Genomic DNA, 26,598 nt, shown 5'->3' with positions numbered 1-26,598 from the left:
TATTGTAATTCATATTATTTAGCTTAATGGATGTTTTTAAATTTTACATTATTTTTTAAATAAAGTAATTGTTTAAAGTAGCAGTATATTCGGTTTGCACCAGCGAATAAATGTGACAATGGAATTCCACCCTAAATCGCATCAACCCCAACATTACATAGTAAAATTCATGATCTCCAACAAATATATTATCTACTATTTACATTTTGACTTTTCTAATGGTTGCTATAGAGTACTAATATAAAATTCGGAGTCTATTCTCTCCTCCCATACCTAACTACCAACCCCTTAAAAAGTTATAACGTTGGATATTAAAAACACAATTCCAATCAACATAGGAATTTCGGCGCGAAAATTTTATATAGTGGTTTAATAAATATTTTATCCATTCTCACAGAAGGATCTACTCAAACCGACTTCCTTCTAACTCTATCCCATTCCAAAGTGGAGGTCGCAGTAACATGCTTTTAACTTATTTTTGACTTAGTTTTTATGGCACTGGCAAACGACTTTTACTGCTAAAAAGTTAAGATTAAAAAAATCATGGTCTGAGATGTATTATATGCGGTAACATATATTAAAAAATAAGTAACTAAGCCGTTTCTTGTTACCAAAAGGCAATTTGGCGTAATATTTTTTTATTGATCCATAATTTACGTTATTATTTACATAGAGTAAGTTGATTTATAACTAATGCTCTTACAGGTCAACAAGAGACTTAACGGCTCTCAATTGCCAGAACTATGCCGGTTATGGCTTATTGAACGTAGGTATCAATGTAATTTCGGAAATAGTCATCGAAGAACCTTCTTAAGCAGTATTTTCCCATGTTTACACTTTACAATGGTCACTTTATTAGGTACCTACCATATTAGGAACCTTCCCACTCCAACTTTAAATTCGATGTTTGGCTGAATGAATAATTCCTATTTACGAATTCTAATACTCGACGTAGAAAACATTATTTTTGGTTACAATTAATCTGAATGAGTACAAGCTAACGAAACTGGTAAGTCCGTATGTAATACATTTCAACATATGTTTGCTATCGATTATAAGTAATATTTATCGCTATCGGCCACTGTTAAATTGTTATTGTTATCTATTTGTAAAATACTACGGTAGCAATAGACACCCGTGTACGCTTATCAATGTGACATGCTTGTACAACGGTTTGACCCAATACGCCAATGTTGGTGTGTCAAGTTTGAAAATAGAACGTCAATTTTGGCCAGTGTTTTATAGTATATTTATGGTTATAAATTATTGATGAAGTGACGTCACTGTCCATGATGACGCACTATGAAGATAATATTATGTATCACTTTTTGATTATCGTTAGGATGACTGCCTGTTTTTCTGCATTTAGCAATTGACCTTAAAATAACTGGATTGAGTTAATGTTGCTATCCAGTTTTTATTCTGTGATCAAAATTATCTAATACAAGACAGTTTTCTTATAGCTGTTCATTGGCTTTTGGAAAAGATTAATTTTAGATTACATTTAATTACTTCGTACGTCGTTGTAGTTATCTAATATTCATAATTTCCTTTGTTTTACTATGTCCAACAAAATAAGCACAGATGATACTTAAAACTAAAAACAATTGTTCTTATGATATGGTCATAGACTCGCTCCCTATCACATAATTGGATGAAATACACATGGCGAAGAGTGTGAACTGGTTGGACCTCTCCCTACCCTTTCCGGAATACAAGGCGTGTTTCTTTATTCTTCTAACTCTATACCATTCCGAGGTAAAAAATAAATAAACTTAGTATTTTGAGCAGAACTTAAAATCTACTAATTCAAATGGTTTTAAAAAATTGTTTTTGAGTCAAAACGATTAATTGATATGTAAAACCTAATGACACCTACATTAACGTTACTTATACACTAAATAAAACGACTAACTCGATAAGTTAAAACTTAGATATTTAAAAAATTCGGAACCACTTCCATGCTACTTACGTCGTAACTTTATGTGAGTAATGTGTACCATCTTATGTTGTACTTAATTTTTAAAGGTGTAAATACGATCAACTTAACGTTAAATTATTATTAATAAACTACATCTGTTCTGTCTGTCTCGAACTCCCAACGCGACCTACCCGCCAACACGCAAACGTTGGCTCCAACCACCCGCAGCGCTGCAACTCGTCGATTTTCGCGTGTTGCGCGGCGATAAGGCGCGATTTCTTTCTTATCACACACACTCCCCTCCTCCACACGAGGCACTACCCCGTGCGTTATCAGCTCTGCGTAACGGCGTGTTTTGTTTTTCGATCGGCAAATAGTTGGCTGTGCAGATGGCGTTTTGCGAGCGCTGTTGATTTTTAAAAAGAAATTTTGAAGAATTTCTATTTGAAATAAGAATACATCGAATATTTAAGTCATTAATAAATTTAAAAATGTTTGATTAAAGACATCCAACCATGGCTGTATACACCTTAGTTCCATTGCCTACAAGAGCTAAAAAGACGACCTCGGTTCCTTTGCCCAATTGTAACTGATAAACCAAACAATTGATAATGGTAATGAACGATAAATGTTATCTTAATTAATTGCACGCAGTATCTTGTAATCTGATAACGTCTGTAATATAAATGTAATTTTAATAATCAAAGTACAATTATCATTTTGTCATTGCTTATGTAAGTGATATAGTGATAACTTGCTTTTTGTGTGTAACAGACTGATTTGAAGATACGGGTACGTTGAGTTTATTAATTTAGTCAAAAATAGTAGGTATATTTTTGAATATTTAAAAAGTTTTAATCTATTGTCTACTTAATATTGTAACAGTATTATGGACATTGGTCCGAATATCTTTCTTTAATAGATGGAAAGCCTTCTCCGTACATTGGAACACAACAGATGCGAAAGATTTTTTTTTTGTTTGATTGCTCGCGCTAATTTCTGAAATTACTGCTCAGATTCTGTTAAAATTTGTTGCCGCGCACATAGTTACTAAGCGTTACCCATCAACAAAAGTTCTAACAACAAATACAGTAGTTTTACGTAGAAATAAACCTTAAACTTTCAATATTTATGACATTAAGTCTTAAAACATGAAGGTGTCATATCTCAGCAATAACCAGACGCCCACAGAACATTGATGACCACAAAATTACCGTTAACGATCGAACCGCGATCCTCGATACGAATTTATTAATCGCTGTACACAAGATATTTGAAGATTGTTATGCGATAACCATATTTTATTAGATGTCGGATGATGGGAATTATACTCGATCTTTTAAAAGTTTGTAACAGAGCATTATTTGAATTTCGAACACTGGATATAAACTGCGCTGATGCAAACTACCATTTTCTTGTAATGCCATAGACAATCCAGTTTTGGACATTTTTGTTTTTACATTTATTTTGCGCCAATCGCTTTTTAGTCTTTCTTGGAACGGATTCACAGCGTATTTTTTTTTATTGATGATGAGACGATCTTGCTATTCGCCTGATGGTATGCCATACGACCACCCATAAACAGCAGAAATACCATGGCCAACACCTTGAATTACAAAGTATTGTTTGGTATTCTACTGCGCTCGCCATCCTGAAACATGAGATATTAGTCTTATTGTCCAGTAGTTACACTGGTTACAAAGTCCATCAAATCGGAACACAACAGTTATTACACCCTGCTGCTTGGCGGCAGAAATAGACATTGCGGTGGTACCTACCCAGGCGGACTCTCACATATGAGAGACCGACCACCAGTAACAACTGTTCTGCCAACAACTCGACTTACCTCACACACGTCTACTTGTCTATGGCTCGAAAATTAAAATCAAGAAGTAATCCAAAATGTTGATAAGAATCTTGACATCGAAGCAGAAACTATTAACAGTCAAGATCACCATATCAACGCTTCCGAACTATCAGCTTACTGAGATACAATCTTAATTCTCTATGGGCGACTACTTGAATATCAAATTTTTGATAATTATCAATTTCAATAACAAAATATACATTTTGACACATAAAACCGCGGGGAGTATGTCGTAAATTGAAATATGATTGATTTATTCTTTAGTATTTTAAATGCTATAGCATTAAGTATAGTATTTGGATGTATTTATTATTTTTATGTATTACTAGCCTTTGCTCGCGGCTTCGCCCGTGTGATGGAGTTTTCCGAGATTTTTTATTCCGACTTACTTGATATGTATCGTTATATTATGACCAAATTACATAAAAACATTATAAATTGTAGCCTATGTGTTATTCTGATGTATAACCAATATTACTGTAAAGTTTTATCCAAATCCGTTCAGTAGTTTTTTCGTGAACGAGGAACAAACATACATCCATACATCCATCCTCACAAACTTTAGCATTTATAATATTACTAGTCGGATAATAAATTATGATACTGAGTCTTCTAGTACACTATTACACTGCTAGCAACAAATCCCTTCTAATGACAGAGAATATCTTTCACAATTGTTAAATAATTCATCGTTTCAACTCAATGTTTCGTTAAATCAAAAGACAACTATCAATTATTAAAACATATAACTCAAAAGAATCAGAGCTGAGGATTTTATGAGATTGAAACATCGACCGGCGACCTCTGACTTGGAAGTCGCTTTCAACATCTACTAAGCTATTGCTGCTTACTATATTGCTTATTTAAAATTCCGAAGCATGTAAAATTTATAGTTATAACCTTTTATTTATATTTAAAGCACGATCACAAGAAAGATTTGAAAAATATGATAAGTAACAGGTAGCAAATTTCATAGGAATAAGACATTTGCATAATTAAATATGTTTCATTGGATGTCTATTTATAATCAAAATATTATATTTCTGGCAAAACTACAATATTTGGTTACATTTAGCTCCTGCAGAATTAATTACGTAACTTATTACTAATCAACGTCTTAATAATATCATATTTAAAAATTCTATCTGTATAAATTAATGTAATCAAGTGAAGTATGTTAATTTAACAATTATAACCATGTTTAGACAAAGAACACATACCGACGCAATAAATTATGGTATTTATAAATTGATACCGACGACATATTATAAATAATTATCGATTCGAAACATTTGTAACAAAGAGTACAGGCCACCCTAATTATATCTGTAATAATGTAATAAAATATACGATAACTAATCTAACTACTCGAATGAAATGCAAATGGCATTTGTAAGAGGCTTTCTAAACACAATCTGTCGGCCATCTTGTTTTGCCGCCATTACGAACTCGGATTCTTCAATATCGATTAGAAAAATCGATTTCCGAATAAGAAATTCGAAAAATACTTTCAATTATCGATTTGATCTACTCTCGTTAAACATCATTAGAGTCAACACTCCGATTTATTGTCGATCGATAACGCGTGTTGAATTATATTTGTTTTCCAAATCGAATTTGTAAACATTCGATAACACTTTTGTTCCTTTAAGCTATACATTTCATTGCTGCATCCTTATTACTTATTTTTCTTTTTTTATCAAAAGACAAAGTACCAAATTTTAATATGGTCATTAATTCTTCGTTATTCAAACTTTATGTACGATCTTTATTAAAAAGTATCAAATTCTGAATATCCATCTGTACAAGTTGCTATCTACATCATCTTCTAAAAAAAATTTGATCGTCTAAAGTATCACATTTCTTGTCACAAGTAGGATGCTGTGAAGTGGCGACGCGTGCGGCAACCCTAAACTATAGATAATTAATATCCTGGATATGCGGATAAAGTGTCCGACGCGTGGCGCTGTTGGTGTTTGGTTTATCGCGATAATGCAGACTTCAACCTTCCTATCTTCCGTGTACATTGTTCTAGTAAATTTTTCTATTCAATAGTTTATCATTCTGTCCATATTGCATCATGTAGTAGCGATAATAATAATATCAGCCCTGTATTATATACTTGCCCACTGCTGAGCACGAGCCTCCTCTACTACTGAGAGGGATTAGGCCTTAGTACACCACGCTGGCCTAGTGCGGATTGGTAGACTTCACACACCTTCAAAATTCCTATAGAGAACTTCTCAGATGTGAAATAGAAAAGTCAGAGGTGTGTGCCCTTGGGATTTGAACCTGCGGACATTCGTCTAGGCAGTCCGTTCCACACCCAACTAGGCTATCGCCGCTTTTTTCATGTAGCGATATATAGTACCAAATGTAGTTTATAGGTTCACTAATCTCCATTTCTAACTTCATATAATAATTTTTAAACATATGGATGAAAAAAAAACTTCATTTATACAAAATACATTATGCTTCACAACGCATTCTAATACATTTCTTTAAAGTAACATTAATGTATTGACACAACAAAATTTATTCGCACATTAATTCTTAATATTTCTTTTCAGGTAAGTGATACATGTTCCGATGTACGCCACATTAGTACGTAAGTACATCATTACGCGTAGGGCTGTCACAAATAATGTATTAAAGGAAACATTAGTCGAGTATAACTTCATCGAAACTCCACAAATATTCTTTCCGATTACCTGTCTATTGCGAAAAACATGGCCCTATTGTTTGGCTCTATATATAAGGAAATTTTAGAATAACTTCTCCAACCTTTTAGAAATTAAGGTATTCAGTTAAAGTACATTAGTACAATGTTAGTGAGGCACTCAGTCTTATGACAGACTCTGATCTCACAAGGCCAACCCACATCTTGTCGTCAGATAAAGCCCCCCATTCCCAGTCAGACAAATCTGCGCAATTACTTCCAGAGCTAATGACGCACCGATACCGCTGCGATGTCGGTACGATTTATAGTCGTCCCCCCGCGCGCGGCTTTACATATATTTTCATATTTTTCAGATAGCGAGTGAAAGGATTTCTCGCCTTTTCTGAAAGTTTTTTTCGTTGCTTAATTGGGTTTCTATGGTTAAGAATTGCAGGCGTGTGAAGGGTTAAATTGATACAGGGATTTTGCTGCATTTAATTAATTAATTCATCTTTTCTTTCGCATTTTTTTTCATGGTACTGAGAATTATTATAATAGAAATTCATAAAATAAATATCTATACTTAAAAAAAAAAAACTTTAATATTTAAGTTTGAGTAAATTTGGACTGCGTTTTTCAGACAGCGCTAATCTCCAATTATTTAAAAAACTTATAGTTCAGAATTAGCTATTTTTATGACGAAATTTACTGGACTAAGTTTGATTACACTTGTGACGAAGGATCCATACAATTCGATTTCTACCAGCTTCCCTTTCGTAATTTATATAGAATTTAATTATCATTACAACAATTTGCAAATCGCATTTAAGCATATTAGTACTTATATGTTGTGCCGAGTTCCCTTTTATAAAATATCACCCTTCACCACTACACAATAGGTACACAAATATATTTAAACATTAATTCCGACTTAGCGCAGCATATCCTCGGTCTACATTTCAAACCGTCCACATTCCAAAAAAACCTAATCTACAAAATCTAGAAAAAAATACGCGATGTCAGTCAAGCGAGCCAAACGCCGGGAGGCACAGGCAAGTTACTAAACTCCCGTTTAATGTATTAACCTCGTTTAAAACCCGGTGAGTTATCGCCGCACAATTTATCCGCGCCGCTCTACTCGGAACTCGAAAAAGCTAATGCAAAAAAGTTTAATAAAGTCACTTTGTCGAGACATACGCTCACTCTGATATGGCGATGGTTTTAAACTTACAAAGGTTTCGAAGGGCGTAATCTCAGCGTTGTTATATTTCAGAGGGATTTGAGAAGATACTTAATGCATACTTTAATAATATATTTAGTTTATTGATGGTAGATGGCAGCAAAAAGTTGCTGTGGTAATGGAATTTAGAGTCTTTAGCGAATGTCAATAAAGACAAAACAATTAAGCTAATCTGTTTTTAATTGAATCCAAATGTGTATTAAATTAAGGTGTAACTTATAACAAAGTTGCCGAGACTTACATGATAACACTAGTGTAGCCATAAATCATACGTAGATAAATCATAAATAGATTTAAGACCTGTAAAATCTAGGTCAAATCACTACCATTAGATTAACACATAAGTATTTACTAAGAAACATAATATAGATAGTTTAAAGATTGTAATCAACAAACTCAACAAAGAGCCCGCAGTCAATCCACAATCAAGTTCCCAGAGAGCAATTACCGAAGTTGTCGCACAGCGGCCGTGACAAATATTTAGTCTACTTTTACAAATACGTCGCCCGCGATTTTTTCGCTTTATCGCCCCGCCCCAGGGCCTGGCCCGAGTGCGGTTGATACACAATTTTTCAGTGCGATATAACCGCTATACCAAGTTGAGTCTTTAAAAGTTTATCGTTGAAAAGTTCGCGCACCTCGTCGTGTCGGATGATATATCGGACGGCATTAATCTTCGTTGCGTTGTTAAGCGTTAGTTAAACGTTGGGGTGACCCGACCTTTTTATGATTTGCGTATCTTTATGTAAGAGATTTTTAACCGTTGTGGGATTTTGTTTTTTTTTTTTGACGAAGGAAGAATTATAAACAGTCGTCTATATGAGCTTCTGAAGGAAATTATGTTAAAAAAATGTTTATAAATGAATGACGAAACTAAACGCTTCCTTGCCTTATAGTTTTTATTAACATAGAGTTGGATGATACTATACTGCATTCATCACTCTTAAACCTCAAACGTTAAACATAATTTTCATTACCCCCTTAATAGTACCCGTGCTTAGCAATGGGACTGTATAGGTATCTAACACAACAGCCCATTTTCTCAATACTCTTCCATATTTAAATTATAATCCACATCCTTAAAATTACAGTAAATCGATTGTTAAAACTACAGGGGGGTGATCGGACCCTGTCGATCATCGATAAATTCACAATATCCGCCGTCGAATCGGCCGTGGGTGTATCGCGACTCGATCTTAATTTACTACTTTGTTTTTAATTTTTATTACCAGATGACAGATGTGTTCGGTTGGAACTTCCTTTGCCTGTTTCGATGTTTAAAAAAAATCGAAAGGTCAACAATAAGTAAATAAAGTTCTATTGTAGAATCATTAATGAGAGAGTTGTTGAGTAACACAACATTAAAACAAACTAAGGACGAGTGCACACGACTGGCGATCGAAATACCCGACGAATTTCGGCATTCAAAGATAAGTATCGGTCTTGGTTTTTATTTATGGATGCTGTTAGATATTCGCTATCTAGCCGAATATAAATAAAGCGAATCTATAGTTTTATCTCGCGTATCTAGAGATTGGACGATACTGTTTTATTTATTCGACGACTGAGCCCGTACTCAACGCCCACATGACAGTAGTCGGGCATTGTCGAAAGAATATTCGTTGGTTAGAATTTATTATTAGCTAGCGACGGATGGCAGGCTAGTATTATTGATATGTTTTTGTCATTTGTTTTGCCATAACATATGAATTGGACGTAGATACGCAAAAAGAATTCAACCCAAAATATGGTCGAAAATAAGCCGAGTATGCCAAATTCAATAAGGTATATTGACTAAAACTAATTTGGCATGACATGCCATTGGCCATATTTTCGATTAGTAAAAACATTTTAGTCCAAATATAAAATACAATATCAATGAGCAAGAATACGATTTAAACTTCAATCTTCATTATCTCAAAAGTCTTATTTTGTGGGTTGGATCCATTTTGCACATCTACGTCCAATTGTAAAACTATAAAGTTATAGTTAAAAATATAAGGAAAACCGATGTAACTGCAAAAATTCCAACATAAAACGTATCAATAAAGTAGGTAAGGATTTTATATTATTTTCAGTTGTATGGACGTCGTAAATAAGTCCAGAATGTACCAGTATCTTACGGCTTGTACCAGAAACAAAGTTATTTACAGATAGGGATCTTAAATTAAATGATGCATAAATGGCAACATCAAGGTTATTGTGCAAAAGAATCACGACCATACGGCGAATAAGTACAACGTTTAAAGTGAAAAAACAACACACAAAATTAAAACAAGATATTAATCTCGAATGAAATCAAATTATTAATTAACAGTTAACACAAATGGCTAATAAAATCGCATTACGACGGACTAAAAAAGGAAACGTTCATTGAATGACCCATACAACTGGGCATAATGACGGAACGTCGCATTCTTGTGACCAGAGCTCGAACAAGAAAGTATCAAATATTACCCATCGGACACACCTGAAGCCAGACCGCTTGGCATGCATATGAAAAGGACAGATACTGCATCACAAAAATAATTCTATACACATTAAAAACGACACAAACTCTATGCCGAAACGAGAAGGCCGAAAGTCGCATCTACACCGCACTTAAAACGGCACATATTAAATTTGCAAAGATGTACAAGATAGCATCAATCCTTACGTTAGCAAGAAACACATTTCAAGGGAACATGGACGATGTTGGGGCCCGAAACGAAACAAAGCGTTGTGACAACCAGATAAGGATCGATTGGCTCGCGAAACGTCGCGCCAAAACGTACCGAACAAATTATCGATTCATAAAAACATCGATTTTAAAATATTGCCGCGCTTTTATCGCGTCATTGTTCCGTTGGCGGTAGGGTGGCCAGCTTCGTTAACATAAACTCGATACCGCTGATCCCATTTTAATTCGATCTTTTCGATCTCCCGCGTTCCTGTTTTGTGAACGGCAAAAATTATAATAAAACACGCTAACGCATCATATGTATTTGGGCATGGCCACGAGATATCGAATTAATTTCATATTTTTTGCTTGTGTGCATGTGAGTTTTACTTATGTTCGACTGGTCAATAACTCCGTCACTTGTCATGTTCTAATTGCATTATGAAATGATTTGATCCAATCACGCTATAGTTTCGAAGTGTTAAAAAGTTATTTTCATTTTGAAACAACAACAGTTTCCAAGTAAGCAAGTTTACATATGATTCTAATGTTAGAGACTAATAAATTTATGAAAATCATCAATTCGTTCCTTAAAGGACTCAACATACACAATTACTTTTGCGCAGTAAACGTTCATACTATGTAGATCACTACACACCGATGGATGGCCATACATATAATCAACATGTTTTATGCTATTTATAAAGCTTTTTTGACATAAATACGTCTTTCATTTCCGAATGTTGGCGCTGAACGCTTGGACACTTACTTAATCATAAAAGCTGGAAGGTACTATTGCCGTTCTACATAGCAAATGGGTCGCCCCCATAAATAGACGAAACTAATTAAATCAGATCCCATCTCAACAAATTATTAATCTAAATACAACACCAATTATTATGAAATAACTGTACAAATATCAGATCAGGTTTTAAACCTACACGCGTCAAAGAAACAAATATGATTGTATTACTAAAATTCGTTGTAACCTATCTTGAAGATTTAAAATATCTTGTAGTAGATATTCACGACACAGACGTGTGGAAGTCAGGAGTTACAGAATGACAGTGTAACTGCTGGGTGACAAATGCAAGTTTAGGGGTTGTTGTTTATAAATCTTGTTAACTAGTATAATTATTTAAACCAGTGGTTGTTCAATAGACGAAGTTTGGCCGTAGAATTTTATTTATTTGTAACACATATTACAACATACAATTTTTTTTCTCCACCCCTCTATATGACCTTTAATTATGCCAAATCATACTTCTCCGTGAAATGTGCTTAAAAGATGTACAAAGATTTTCTTTATATATTAACATAGAGATCGAATGTCCATGCGTTAATGCGAAAAAAAGTCGTACGGCAGCTCCTTTGACAAGCTCTTATAGTCAGGGCAGATAATGTAACATTGTTTTGGGTTGTATATTTTTATTAACAAGAACCTATTTAATACTGTATAACAGACATAAGTTACCAATATTTCATAAATAAAAATAACTTTTACCTCTACACAAAATAATCTCCCAAAATTATTTCTTATAGCTACAAGGATTTTCAGCCATGTGGGTACCCTGGCGTGCGCGCGCGCATCCCCTATCGCGCTCGTTCGTCATGCGATATCGCGACATCGCGTCCCCGGCGAGTCGAAACGCACCTTTATGTTGATCAGTGCTTACATACGCAAAAAAGTGATTTTATATTTGTTTTATTGCTTTATAAATGTTTTTATACGAATAAATAGGTAGTAAACGCTTTGATTTCTGTAGAAAACATGGCATTATGAAGAAATCATTGTCTGACTCTATTAGGGATGTTTGATTAGTCTTTGACTACCAAATCAATCAGATAATTTTATGTTGAAATTCAACCCAGGAAGCCCTTCTGCCCATGTTTTCGCTGCCACAAGATCAAGTAGACGACAAAGAAACACAATCTCAAGCCTCTAACTAATAAAATATTATACTATTAATTTTTTTAATATGTAGCCATTGCTATTAAAATTTATTATTGCTTTTAAGATTATTTACAATAGTAGGTAAGTTACAGTTTCCGCATAAACAGGGTTCTACGAATAGGTTTGGTATATTGACATTTTTATTGTTACTTTCCCAATATTGAGTTCCCGTCTTCCTGCATTAATTCTTCCAAAAAGTCACCATCACACTTACAAGTTACACACTTTTTTTACGTGAACGACGAAGTGACCCCACTACACCTGATGGTAAGTGGTGTATCCAATAGAAGGTCTACTGACAAGAGATGTTACCCTTCGACAGTCGATACTGTAGCGGTTGTATGCGACTGTACCGGTGTAGTTTACCAGTATGTGTAGAATATAAGTCAGTTGCGCTAGACTAAGGACACTCTTTGTACAACCGTTGAGTACAATAAACAAGTTATGTAACTCCGTGTTTCATTGAATGGTCACCTCCGCGTACTCCTTACAGTTTTTTATTATGCCGGATATACTCAGGCTGATCCCGGAACGCAACACACTTACGTAGGCCACTATGGTGGGTTTTAACACCTTGTGTACGGTGGTCGCTATCCGGACGCATATAAAATATATCCTACCACCAGCAAACCTCGTGAACCCATGCTCAAAGAAAGTGCTAATATAATAAATTTCTAGTCATTTTTCAGTAGTAAAGTATCACTTTCTCTTTTCCTTTATCATTACTTAGTTATATCACTCGCACTTGTATGTATTTATTGTGAAACACAAGATTTAGGTTATAATTGTGTTAAGAAACCTCATTTGTAGCATTAAGTTTGTATTATGATTGTAACCTGCTTTGTGTGTAAAAATAAAATAATAAAAAAAAAACAATAAAATAATACTAAAATGACGTCACGAAACATAAACATTGCCAATACCTGTTGCTCATTACACCAGCGTTCCTAATATACTCGCTATCTCCGCTCATTATATTTCAGTATTTTCCTACACTAAATTGTAACCTAGATTTTTCTAGGCCGGTAATGATACGTGGTTAGTTCACTAGGATTTCATTAACCAAAAACGTTCTTTGGTTTGTAGTGTGTGTACTTAGTATATAAGTCATGTAATGTATAGTATTAAGTAATAATGAGTGCAGTCTAATAAATAATCTAAAACCAACGCGTCTCAAGATATATTCCTCGTCTTTACAGGTTACTAGGCTCCAATTAGCGACAAACTGTATGATATTTGAATTTTCCATTAGATTAAATAGTGATTATGTTAGTCATAACAGTTTGACTGCCTCGGTGGCGTAGTTGTGTTATGGTGCGTGTGCAGTGAGGTCTCAGGTTCGACCTCCGGGTTAGGAAAGTGGATTTTTCTACTCACTTTCAACCCGAGGTATGGACTTTGTGCTCGGTATGGCGGAAGGCTCGCCCGCTATCACATCATGGGACGGAATACACATGGCGGAAAGTGGATGCACCAGTTGCGCCTCTGCCTACCACTTCGGGGATATATGGCGTGTGTATCAAAATAATTCATTTTGGTGCGACGAGTTTAGTAGAGTCCAGTGCCTTATATCAATTTCTGGAGACTCAATGTAAGAAGTGCACGATTTAGGAATCATACTTAAGACCTATCAATAAAACTACCAGTAAACCAAGAAGACAACATGTTGGCTATTATCAACAAAAAAAATAAAGACTACATGGTATTTTAGGTTCGTTCATATCTGAACACCTACGCTCAAGTAATTTCTCTATGCATTAAAACAGTGCCCTATTCAATGCACGCTAAACGACATCTTTTGATTGTACTCGGTTGTTGAACAAAGGGTCACTTCTAAGAAAGACAAATCAGCTGCGTCCAAAACTTGTGACAGTTGCACATACAATAACAGACCTTATTGTAATGTTGTACAGTTTAAAGTTGATTTTATGTGTTACAAATGGAAGGCTGTTACACAGTAGTGTAATTTGAAGCCGATAAATAAGTATTTAATTGATTCGGGCGTGTGTTTTTATGTTTGATGACTTATAGATTTGATAATAAAATACATTTTACAGTTATTTAATATCATAATGCTTTCTAAATAACTTGTTTATAACTTAATTTTTTTTTAGCGTAAAAAAATTTTGTTGCGTAAAGGTTTATAAAGTTTAATATCTTTTAACGTGCCTCTTGTTTAATAAAGAATCTTTTAATACGTGTATTTAGCATAATAATATTTAGTGTTGCTTCATTAATGTAGAATATTGTAAGGAATCGTGGCTTTATAGAGAAATAAATATATCAATATTAATTAAGTAGACACTCGTAGACTTTATAAATTATATTGTATAATAAAGCATATTTTTTTACATCTACCTTTATAATCAATACGACTAAGTCATATATGCTTGTTATACGATCATAACCTATAAATATTTATGAATTATCAACATGTTCCTGTAGAAGAATAAACACAAAAAACTTTTAACATTATTTTTTTATATTATTATTATATCTCTATAATTTACAACAATAACTTTAGAGATGTAGATATAATGATTTCTTATGTTTACGCAAATGTTAGACATTAAAATTAAACTACTTTTCGGATTTTATATTTTAGTTTTCTTCCGACGTTTCGAAGACTTTGTAGCCTTTATGGTGCTGATGAAGGCTGCAAAGTTCATAAATTTCCAAATACATAAAATCAAATAAAATAATGTATAATTATAGTTTCCACCCTTGCTCATGCCGATGTAACAGTCAGCCGTTATCATGGTATCACCGCGCGGGGTGGCCGAGCGTCGCGCGATCCTCAGCCGCGATTAAACGCGAGACGCGCGCGATATTTCGCGAAATGACACGACAATGTCGCGTCGTGGGTAGCTGTTTATTGTGCCGTGAATGGGACGCTTTATGTGCATGCAAATATCGAAATGTTTTAACTGTACCCTAGATGGTTTTAGTGTGCTTTCGATATTTCCTAGTTGTGAGTATTTTAATGCACTTTCTTAATTATAATATATCTAAATTTCATATAAATTTTCGGTTTTTATCGGCGTTATGACGGGCAGACATTAAGTAAACCCAAACATCAGATTTATATCGGTCTAATATGACATTATAGGCCTAGCAAAAATAAAACAACTAGGCACTCCATGTGTAAGCATCGTATATATTTTTCCGACCAAAATTTTACAGCCCAACTTAGGCTTCAAACCCTGACCTTATCATCTCGAGATAAACAGCACACGACCTAAATCGATCCCACACAAGGTCCACAAACGGAAGCCACCTGGCCAGTATTAGCTAATTCCCGATAGCGCAGTGGAGCGCGGCTAGATACCACGTCTCATTAGGCGCAGGTTCGGCTCCTGCGCTTAATTGTCGACGCCATGTCATCGGATTATGTTATCTAGATGCTTTGATCATTGGCTTGCTGTGCGGATTATTATTGGGATAAAGCCTGTGCAGGGCAGAGTCCGAGCAGTGGTGACTCCGTGTCAGAACGTATTGGGGACTGACAAGTTGTCAGTGACGCTGGAGTCATTGTGCGTCAGAAATTACACGGAGTTTAGGCTAGTAGTGATATAGGTTAGCTAATGGTTTAAAAGTGTAGATGACTATCAAAATTAATACAATTGTGCTTTATAATATGTCATGCCTTTTAGGGCTATCGCCTATAGGCAATTATTATCTAAATTGGTTGCCATTACCGAAATTATAACATAGATAAATTACAAAAATACTGTCATAATTGTTGCAAAGTATTCTAACCAAACTCGCTAGATGGCGCTGTTCGGCGGCGCGGCTGCGGGCGGTATCGCGGGCGCCCAGCGCGCGATACAGCGGCGTGTTCGCGCCAGATAACCGCATCTCTGCTCTGCGAATAAATCATATTTTAAAACGCTATTTTTAGTACATTTTTAACCTACATATCACACGCGCCTTTTAGTCAAGAGGTAGGCAGAGGAGCAACCTCTTTTTACCATGTGTTTCAGCCATTATTTTCGCCACTAGGCCAGCCTATCACGAAATCAGATCAACAATCAGATTTCATCTAAACTGGGCACGAATCTGTCACTTTATCCAACGCAAAATCGAACCAGAGACCTCATAAGTACATAACACGTGTTAAAAATGCCGTAGTTGTTAAAAACAATGTAATGGCGCTCGCAAGGCGGTATCTCGTCCGCCCAGCGCGAGATAGGGCGGCGTGCTCGCGAGAGATAACCGCATCTCCGCGAGGCTGCGAATAAATCATGTTTAAAACAATCTTTACTATATTTTTTACATAGTTTTTGATGTGTAACTAAACTTAAGAAGACTAAAATTGACAATTTATCATTGCTGAAGTGGAAATACGTGTCTACACGAATATATAAAACTGAAGAGTTTGTTTGTTTGCACGCGCTAATTTAAGGAACTATTGAATCGAATTTGATTTTTTTTCTAATAGGAAGCTATATTCCTTCTGAGAGCATACGCTACTTTTTAATCCGACATAACAACGTGAAGAGACACAGGCAAAAGGTAGTTTATAACAAAATTAAGACTCAAATACCCTTCAAACCTAAAGACAACTGTTTGTATAACCTAACAGCACAAAATATGATACTGTAACTTCACTTTTCATACAGACTCAACTGTGAAGAAATTATACACCAGCTGTCAAATAAGGAATCAACTGTCAAAGAAATCATACCTCAGCTCACCGAAATTGACAAAATTCTTAGCAAACCCAATATACTTGCCCCATCATGTACCTCCCAGTGGTCTCAGTCCAGAACCGGCGTCAGTGGGGGGCACGTCCGACGTCTGCACGTTATCAGCGACGATACGAGAGTGTGCGCCACTGATAACACCACTCTCCTGTATTTCAACCAGCTTGGCCCGCGGTCGAAGTTGGGAGAGACTGTTGACAATATAAGTTGAAAGTAATAGGGTAGTTGACGATTTTTTTAAATACATTTATCAAAAATGGATATCGAAAAATAAAAAGAATTTTCAAAATTCACACAATAGTAAATAAGTTATAAAGCTTTGAAATTTGGTTGAAAAAGAAGCTGTCAAATTACAATAATAGTGTAATGTGACGTCACCTAGTGTCACCGGCCATAATGCCGCGTGAGCGAGAAAAGGACAGCGCGATAATCCCACCACGCCCCTAATTTTGCCTATAATATTTTAAATATGAATAAATAAATTATTTTTCTTTTTCATATAAAATAATAGACAGACAGAGGTACAACTGATGCAGCCACTTTCCGCCGCTTGTATTCCATCGTACAATGTAAGGAGGCGAGCCTATCGCCATATCAGCTTCCTTTTATGTAGAAACTAATTATCATTACAAAGATTTACAGACCGTATCAATGCATATAAGTACCTATATATCAGGTTCCCTTATGAAAAATTTCACCTTTCACCACTATACTGATAGACTCCGCCACTCGCTCGTGCTTTACCCCACCTAGCTCCAAAGTGGGGTAATAAAACGATTTAGTGTCCACGTCTGAGCGTACGTGCATGAATCGTAAACTAACTGCCGTTACTGCTTCATTTGTTATCGTTCGGGGAACAATCACATCGCTGCTGACATAACAATTACAAATAATTCGGATATGATGAGGAATTTAGGGTTAAGGTTCATTTGGGCTCCGAAACTACCTATTAACGATAACGTTTATTGCCGGGCGGGCTGCAACAAAATAATTGTACTAAATTTTATAATTTAATAAAAAGAGTATTTCATAAATAACAGGTTATTTTATTTATCTAAGGATTAAATACTATATTACTAGTTATATTTACTAGTAGCTATTGCTCGCTGCTTCACCGGTATGAAAAAGTTTTTTGGATAAAAGTCCCGCATTGTATTTTCCTGATATAAAAAGTAATCTATAGGATTAAAAAGTAATGTAGCTTCCTATTACTGAAAAAGAAATCATAGTTCCTGAAATTAGCGCATTTAAACAGCCAAAGAAACTCTTCAGCTTTACATATTAGTATAGATAAATAGGACATGTTTAGACGCGCAAAATATTCCAAAATATGCAACAGTGAGCACACCGTAATTAACTCTAATTGCTATATTACATTCATTAAATTTAATACTTTCTTTAAATATTTTTCTACAGCAAGGATTCCATGTCCTAACTACCTATATAACTTGAATTGCCGTAAACCAATCCCTTGGCTAGGTCAGGGTCAATCCTGACCTTACCCAAAGCTTACAGAGAGTAAAGACCCTGGTAAATTAACGGCGCCTCTAGAATTTCTGGAGACAAAGAGCTTACAATAAATAATAAATTTCTTATATTGATTTCAACAGTAAATTAGACAATAAAATTAACATGACAAGCTCCTATAATGATAAAGAGTTAACAAAGCTGCGAGGGCATGCACACTTTTTATATGGAGGAATGGAATAAATCACCAGTAGAAGTCAGTCTTCTCATGGTTAAAATTGTAATCTAGAGCACCGTTTTTGTTTTTGTTTTATTGCTTTGAATAACAAGACGAGCTTGCCGTTCGCCTGATGGTAAGCGATACGACCGCCCATAAACATTAGAAACACCATTCAACACCTTGAATTACAAAGTATTGTTTGATATCCACTGCGCTCGCTATCCTGAGACGTAAGATATTAAGTCTTATTATGTCCATTAGTTACACTGGCTACAATAACCTTCAAACCAGAACACTACAGTGACTGCTGCTTGGCGGCAGAAATAGACATTGCGGTGGTCCCTACCCAGGCGGATTCTCACATATAAAAGACCTACCACAACTATTTTCAGAAACATCAAACTTATTGTATCTATTCTACCAAAAACCGGCATTAGTGGCCAAAATCGTCACTCCCTTGCCAGAATCATTCCCTCTCAACTTCCACAAAGGTTTTAAAACTGGCTCCGCAAACCCCAAACTTCCCAAGACAATTCCCTCTATTTTCATAGTTTAGAGTACATCATATCAATTCGGTCCAAACGGAATGGATTTTCATTTTACGACATATTTTATCAGCTGTGTGCGAGCGGCGGGCGTTATCGCGCGCGCACACCCCCGATATCACTAGTGTGGCTGTGAATGTGGTTTGTGGAGAGACTTGGAAGTGATTCGAAAAACGAATTTTAAGTTGACCGTGCAATGTTCAAAATGTCACGTTTTTCAGAACCCTATTAATAAGTACTCAGTTTCGCTCTGAAGTGCGATATCAGAAGGCGCTGTCAAGTTAAGGTCCGCATCTTAAGATAGCCCCTATTAAACCTATATTAATATCAGCCCAAATGACATTTTAAGTCACAATATGTGACTGATTTTGATAGCTGAGTTTTGTTTATATAACGCAGCTGAGCACAAGGTCTTTTATACCAGCTTAAGGATGTTTTATAAAACTGTTCAATCCATTAAATTTCGACTTGAGATTTTACTCAAAGGCGAGATTAATTTAATACGGCCCTAGTGATTGCAAATATTTTACTATATTTCTTAATCTATATTTTTAAACTTGTTATGATTTTAATTTAAATAAAAGAGAATATTATAACTATGAGTTTTAATTAAGAAATCGCTATAAAACTGTGTTTTTGGATATAACATACATTATATGAGTACCTTGCTTTAGGACAAGAAGGACCAATGCCTTGGGTCCCAATTCAAATATAATTCATTAGATTCTTGAAATTAAGACTTTGCAGCCTTCATGGTCCCCCCGTGACCATCAAGGCTGCAAAGTCTTCGAAACGTCGGGAGAAAAATAAAATATTAACCGCGATAGAATCCGAAAAATTAGTTTAATTTCTATGTCTAACATTCGCGTAAACATAAGAAATCATTAGATTCTTCCTCATTCTAGGTATATATCCCAGGGTTTCCTAATTCCCATCGTAGTTCTAGTATAGATTTATTATCCATGAGACTGTCCCACCAAAACTCGACGACATCTCCACCCTACTCCCGCAAGCGGCGGAGGTATCGGCACCCACACATTGTCTTCTCGCAACCACTATCACCTTACTTTTGTTTACTAAAACACAGCCTTCCAAATATACATTATTTTAAAAACAATTTCAGAACGGATAATGCACTTGGAGATAAGCCTTAGCGCTTTTAGAATAAGGTTCAAATTCCCTAATTATAGATGCATTATAAATTATTTCCACATCCTAATAAATAGTAAAGCATAAAGCATACAAAGTTTCAAAACGTCACAGAACATTTGAAAATCAGAAATGTTCTAAATTTAAATTTGAAAATCGAAACAAAACAATTATTAACGTCAACCGCAAAACAATAACTTATTTATAACATAACATCAAACTATCGCTGTAGCGAGCTTTTAAAACTTAAAGCGGGCTGGGCGGCAGTGATAACCGATACGCGGCTGTGCGCCGTCGATAAGGCAAGACAGTGCACCCGTTAGACGGGGGCCTGGGCCCCGGCCCTGCGCCGGCCCCTTATCGCGCCACTGCAGGCGTTATCAACAGTGCAGCCTTGTTGAATCATTTTTCCTATGGGACTGTAGACGGTTCCTAAAGTAAGTTATACAGTCAAAATCAGATCCGCAAAATAATTCATTTTCAATAACGGGAATAGATAACCTTATCAGTAGCTTTATCAAGATTTGATTAGAAGTTGCTTAGATATTATAATCAAATAAGTTCTACATTTCAAACGGAATACAGCACTCGACTTTTATACGTGTTTAATTTAATAAAGATTATCTTCTCACATTCAGACCTTAAGGCTTTTAGGGGCGTTCTTCACCCTTTACCTCATAAATAACCTTTCAACCCATATCGATTCAAAACCCACTTTACTATAAGCCAATAAAGTATAAATTCGTATATCATAAAATCTCGGGTTATGACATTTAGCGTTGATGTGTCAGATACCAATGGTGAGTGGCGCGAGGAAATTGAAGTTTTATCGCGATGGAAATAAAGTTGATTTTTGGTGTGTGCACATTATTGCAATAGATAAATGTTGCAATACAGATGTAAGCGAAGATGCTGACTTTAATAAGCAATTCATGACCGAATTTGATACGAGTGGTATCATTTACAATGAAATATAATGTGTTATATAAATGAGCATTGAGATACAATGTAATCAGATAGAGTCAATTTATCTAAAAAGTTGGTGTCAAATTGTAAAATGATCTAACACAAAAATTAAGTGATCATGAACCGTACAAATTAACTATTTTTATTTTTAAATACGGCAAACGAAACGCAACGAAAATTTGTAAAATGTACATATTTGGAACTTAGACTTTTCAGACGACCAAAGGCTCCAAAATCTTCAAAATGTCGGTAGAAAATTGAAATATAAAAAAAAATGCCTCTAAAGTGTTGACATATTAATCAAACAATTTTCAGGAATCACTTTCCTCGGATAAAAAAACCCAGTTATACTAACAAATGTGCGAGAAATAATACAAAGCTCGGTAAACTGTTGTTACAGTGTACAATAACAAAAAACACTAATAATTCTGTGTTTCAGTTTGCACGGGCGCCCCGGACTGTTTTAGGTTATCGTGGAACTAGTTCACTAGATGTGGTAGACTTGGATACGCTCAATTTTTGTGACAACTATTTATTCTTATTTCTAGACCATCCATAAAATCGACAATGAAAAAAACGGCAAATTTTAGAATAATCATCATTAACCACGTAAAGCGTATACAAACATACAGACAAACAAACATTAAAATAAATGTTGTTAGCTCTTATAAAAGACCCTCCATATATGTTTTTCTTCAGTATCTATTTATATAGACATCGACCTAGGATTTTATTATATTAATAAAAATATTTATTTCATGGATAATTTATTCATAACTTTGATTTAAATGATGTGTATTATGCCTTTTATTATAAATAAATTCAAACCATTTTCACACGTTCGCAATTTAAATTTTGATTCCATATTCAAAATTGTCTTCCTCTAATTCCAATTAGTCACGAAGTTTTCCTCGTTTACTTTACTTTTTTTATTAAATGACGAGACGAACCTGCATGATGGTAAGCGATATGTCTGCCCATAAACTCCTTGAATTACAAAGTATTGTTCGGTATTCCACTGCGCTTGCCATCCTGAGACATGAGATGTTAAGTCTTATGTCCAGTAGTTACAATGGCTACAGTATTCTTCAAACCGGAACACAACAGTGACTACACACTACTGCGTAAAGAAGATATACCCATGCGGATTCTCACATGTAAGACACCTATCACCAGTTATTATTTTAACCCCCTTATTCATAGACGTTTTTTATCTAAGGACGGAGTAAAGCTGTGATAATAAGTCTGTTTCTCAGTGCTAACGGCATGCCCATTGGGCTATGTGTAGCCATAAGACCGTTGTGATTGGCTCATATTGTTTTATCTCAATATTAGTCAATCATGACGGCCCTATGTCTATTAGCCCCTAGTATGTCTATAAGTTGAACAAAACAACGCTCGTTGTCACATCCGTAGCGCGTAGAGCTGCGGCGCTACGTGCCATATCTCGGTGGCTCCTCACGCGGCGCTAACGATTTATTTAGTAACGCATAACGACGTTTGTACAGCGAGCACCACACGTCACCGCGGTAGTTGCTCGTTTTTATCACAGTGATAACACGTGCCGGCCCGACTTTGTTTGCACTTGAGTTTGGGTTTTTTTTCGGCGTGGTTTTGTGAAGTTGTCACTTTATTGAAGGCTGGTTTGTGGGTGATTGGGTAGCTTTTAATGCGGTTAGTTTACAAAGCTAGTTGCTAGTAAGACATCGTGTAGTTTTAGAAATGGTTCTGCATAGGTTCCTTCAATACTATGCTATGATAATAATAAAGTTAAAAGTTCGTATCCTGATAAAACCTGAGCTTTGGAAGTATCTTCATTCTTAACAAGGGTACTGATTACTTCGATGATCAAGTTCATCCTATACAATATTCTTAGATAATGTTCGCCTCGTCCTATAAAGATTGCTGAAAAAGTAATTTATTACTCACTACATGTCTTTATCCTCGAAGAGGTGTCAGGGCACCCACTTTTTGGCTAGGCTTTCGTCCAATACACAAATTTCAGACTCCAGGATGGTCTTGAGTAGACAATATCATTTTATCACTGTCCTACCTGGAATTCGAATTCGATTCGTGATAATCTCTAAAGCGGTATCTCAATAAAAATCAAACTCTGGATTTTTATATCGTCAGGTAAGCTTAAAGAAATGTCCATCCAATGAACATACCTAAATAATGGTATCTTGTTTAGAACTTGTAAAAAAAATTTAAAAGTATTTCTCTACCTCAGTTTTACATACAAAACTATAAAACTATATTTACGAAACTTCGATTATCTCGAAATAAGGTTTCCCTGACATACCGCCTTTGCGCATAGCACGGCAGTATAGTGGTATCATAACGTGCCCGCAATACAACTACGACATCGAAGCAATATTCTTATAATTTTCAGTCGATTTCAAACCATCAATTCGTCTAAGCCTAAAATCCTAAACCAACTATCCCTAACGTGCCAGAAAATCCCCTAAATAAAAAGCATTAGCACATTTAGCGTAGAATTAAAAGCTTGTAGCCACTATCACCCTTCCGAGATAGCATCGTCCGCCCGCCCAGCCGGCCGCCCGCCCTGTCACTAATTGAATATATCGAGGTGTCCGTAGTCTCGTTGTAGCGTGTTAATGTAGTTTACAAAGAACTTAAATTGAATTATTGGATTTTGTATCTTTAGATATATAATTGAATTATTGGATTTTGTATCTTTAGATATGCAATATACAGTATGATTTAGTGTGTATCCAGATTTGTACAATTGTATCATTTTCGCTTGTCATTTGTTTTCAACAAACGACTTCAATCGCATTCGAACTATTTCAAAATAGACCAATCAGAACAAAGTTTTTTTGACACGTTTACAAATGAGTTATTTTGATTGGTGCATTCTCGGAATCGGATTGAAGATTGAGATTGGATCGGTTATTGAAAACGGCTGTTAGTAAATTATACTAGAATTAATACTAATAATACTCGTAATTTTTATCTACTCACATTTAAATAAATCTATTTAAATGTAAGTAGATTAGATTCGCTTCAACGTACTTTAAATATATTTATACATAAATTGGTTTAAAAATTATATTATTTTTATTATCTAAAGGCCAATAAAACAGATTTATTTTATTGTAACACGTCCATCAATACGTTTTCTGTTATATAAATAAATATATTACAATCTAAAACTAACATAAAAATACATAAAAATATGCCGAGAAAAGGTGGTGTTATCTACACGAGTAACATGTAGACGGGTGTGCGATAACACCGATCAACAAATTTACGGTCGCCAAACACTGCCCGGCCGGTTTGAAAGTTCGCGCCGCACAATGGCGGAGGAAGCTGCTGGCTCTAACGGCGTCGTTACGGCCGCTAACGCCCGTTAACGGCTGTTAACGTTCGTTATCTGCGATACAGGGCGGGCGGAAGGCCACCTGAGGCTAACACCGCCCGCCTTAATGCGTCCGCACTTATTTATTCTGCACTAAGGGGCTGATGTGTTTCCCTTGATGGTTATCAGGTTTTTTACCAGTTTAAAAAAGGGTTGAGTGTTATTTTTAACGGTATGTGACGATGTTGTGCGCAATTATAACGAACGTATAGGTTTCCGGGCGACGTTTTCCAATGCGGGTTTAAATGTGATGAGGGTGTTTGAATCCGTTATTTTTCTGTATTCATTTTAATGTTAATTATTATTTTTATTTCATTTAACATACAGGTTTTGTGATTGTGACCCAAGTTTATCATCTTATTATGTAATGCCAAAAACTTATCACCAAGTCCGAAATGACACATATATTTTCGAATCGAAAATCTGTCAACTGTTACATTCTTAAATTAATAAATACAGATCCCTGAACAAACACTCTAGTAACCACTAAACCAATGTATAAACCTATTATTCAAATTAGATACTATCAAGTTTTTTAAAGTTGCCAGCGTTATCGCATTCCACTATTTACTACTAAAATTCAACAACAATTCACCCAAATCTGAACTAAGTTAGTAACTCGGTATCTCGACGGTATATATCAAAGCGTCGTATCTTACGGTAGTGGAGCACAAAGTAAAACTTTTTGGAGTTGCACTGCATCGCATCGCGATATGTCGGCCACGGCGGGTATTGCCATATCGAGCTTGAAAAATTTACCACCGGCCGCCATATCTGGGGATCTGATGCGATGATAAAAGGGTAGTTTGGTAGGAAATGTGATATGTGATAGGATAGTAGCGGTGGAAACCGAGATTTAAATTTAGAACCTTTCGTTCTAAATTTAAATTTTAGCCTCATTTGGTAATTTACTGCGGCTATTTTCGCCACCCAATGAATTTATAAGTTTGTATTTTTAACTTATGTTTGTATTAATTTCTATAAACATTTTGTATTCTCATTTTATAAAAACATCATAAAATTAATACACCAATATATCTCCACTATCTACCAAATAGGAAATTATTAATAAATTGCCCGGTTGGCAACACTATCTGCAGATTTATATAAAATTTTAAAGTTACTGCATCGTAGAACATTTTTCACTCATCGATCGCGATAGCCGACTAACGGTGTGAGATTAGACCAACCACTCATCTTTGATACATGGCCTGAGTCTAGAAATTAAAGGCTAGATATAAACACTATGGGTTCGATGCCTTGTCGAATTTTTGACCTTGTAGCGTTGAGAGAAATATCGTAAACTCTATTTTTGTTTTTTTTTTTTATATAATTTTATTTGTGTATCTTTGAAATATCATATTTTTGGATCGTACTGGTTTGGTAATCTTCTGTATTTGGAAAGTAACTTAATATTCTTATTTTTGAGTAAAGGGTAAAATAGTAGATAAAACACTTTTTAGATTTAGGTAGGATATATATTATATCCGCCCGGATAGCGATCACCGTACACAAGGCGTTAAAACCCGCCATAGTGGTCCACGTAAGTGTCGCATTCCAAGATCAGCCAGTTTAAATCCAGTTCCAACAGGCCGGCATAATTATGTCGACTGCCGAGGGGTAATCATCTCTCGTCAGTCGACATACTATTAGACCTAACTCCACTTACCATCAGGTACAAAGGGGTCAATTATTTTCTTTTTTCAAAATGGAACTTACCAATTTGAACCCTAAAGAATTAATTACTAAAATTTCTCTCCTTAATTTTATACCTTATTCATATAGCTATACGGATTAATAGTTAATACCAAGTTACCTCAAACACCTAAGCAATCGTTTAACAGAGTATTGGTTTAGCGCTCA

At 35.3% G+C, this 26,598-nt stretch overlaps 1 protein-coding gene across 6 annotated transcripts in view; it reads left to right on the top strand.

Moving 5' to 3' along the window:
• The window catches only part of LOC115445980 (zinc finger protein ush), a 220,512-nt gene that overhangs the window by 148,805 nt on the left and 45,109 nt on the right, over positions 1 to 26,598 (top strand). The window contains exon 1 of one of the 6 annotated variants that reach the window (XM_030172514.2): positions 2,647 to 2,713. The exons of the other annotated variants lie outside the window; for them this stretch is intronic. The gene's annotated coding sequence lies outside the window, so the exon portion shown is untranslated. Of the gene's footprint in view, positions 1 to 2,646; positions 2,714 to 26,598 lie in introns of those variants that run through there. 6 annotated transcript variants of the gene reach the window in all.

The sequence above is a fragment of the Manduca sexta genome, chromosome 23 (assembly GCF_014839805.1).
Source record: "Manduca sexta isolate Smith_Timp_Sample1 chromosome 23, JHU_Msex_v1.0, whole genome shotgun sequence".
Taxonomy (NCBI): domain Eukaryota; kingdom Metazoa; phylum Arthropoda; class Insecta; order Lepidoptera; family Sphingidae; genus Manduca; species Manduca sexta.
The sequence above is the reverse complement of the archived record's forward strand: the minus strand, read 5'-3'. Positions and strand labels throughout refer to the sequence as shown.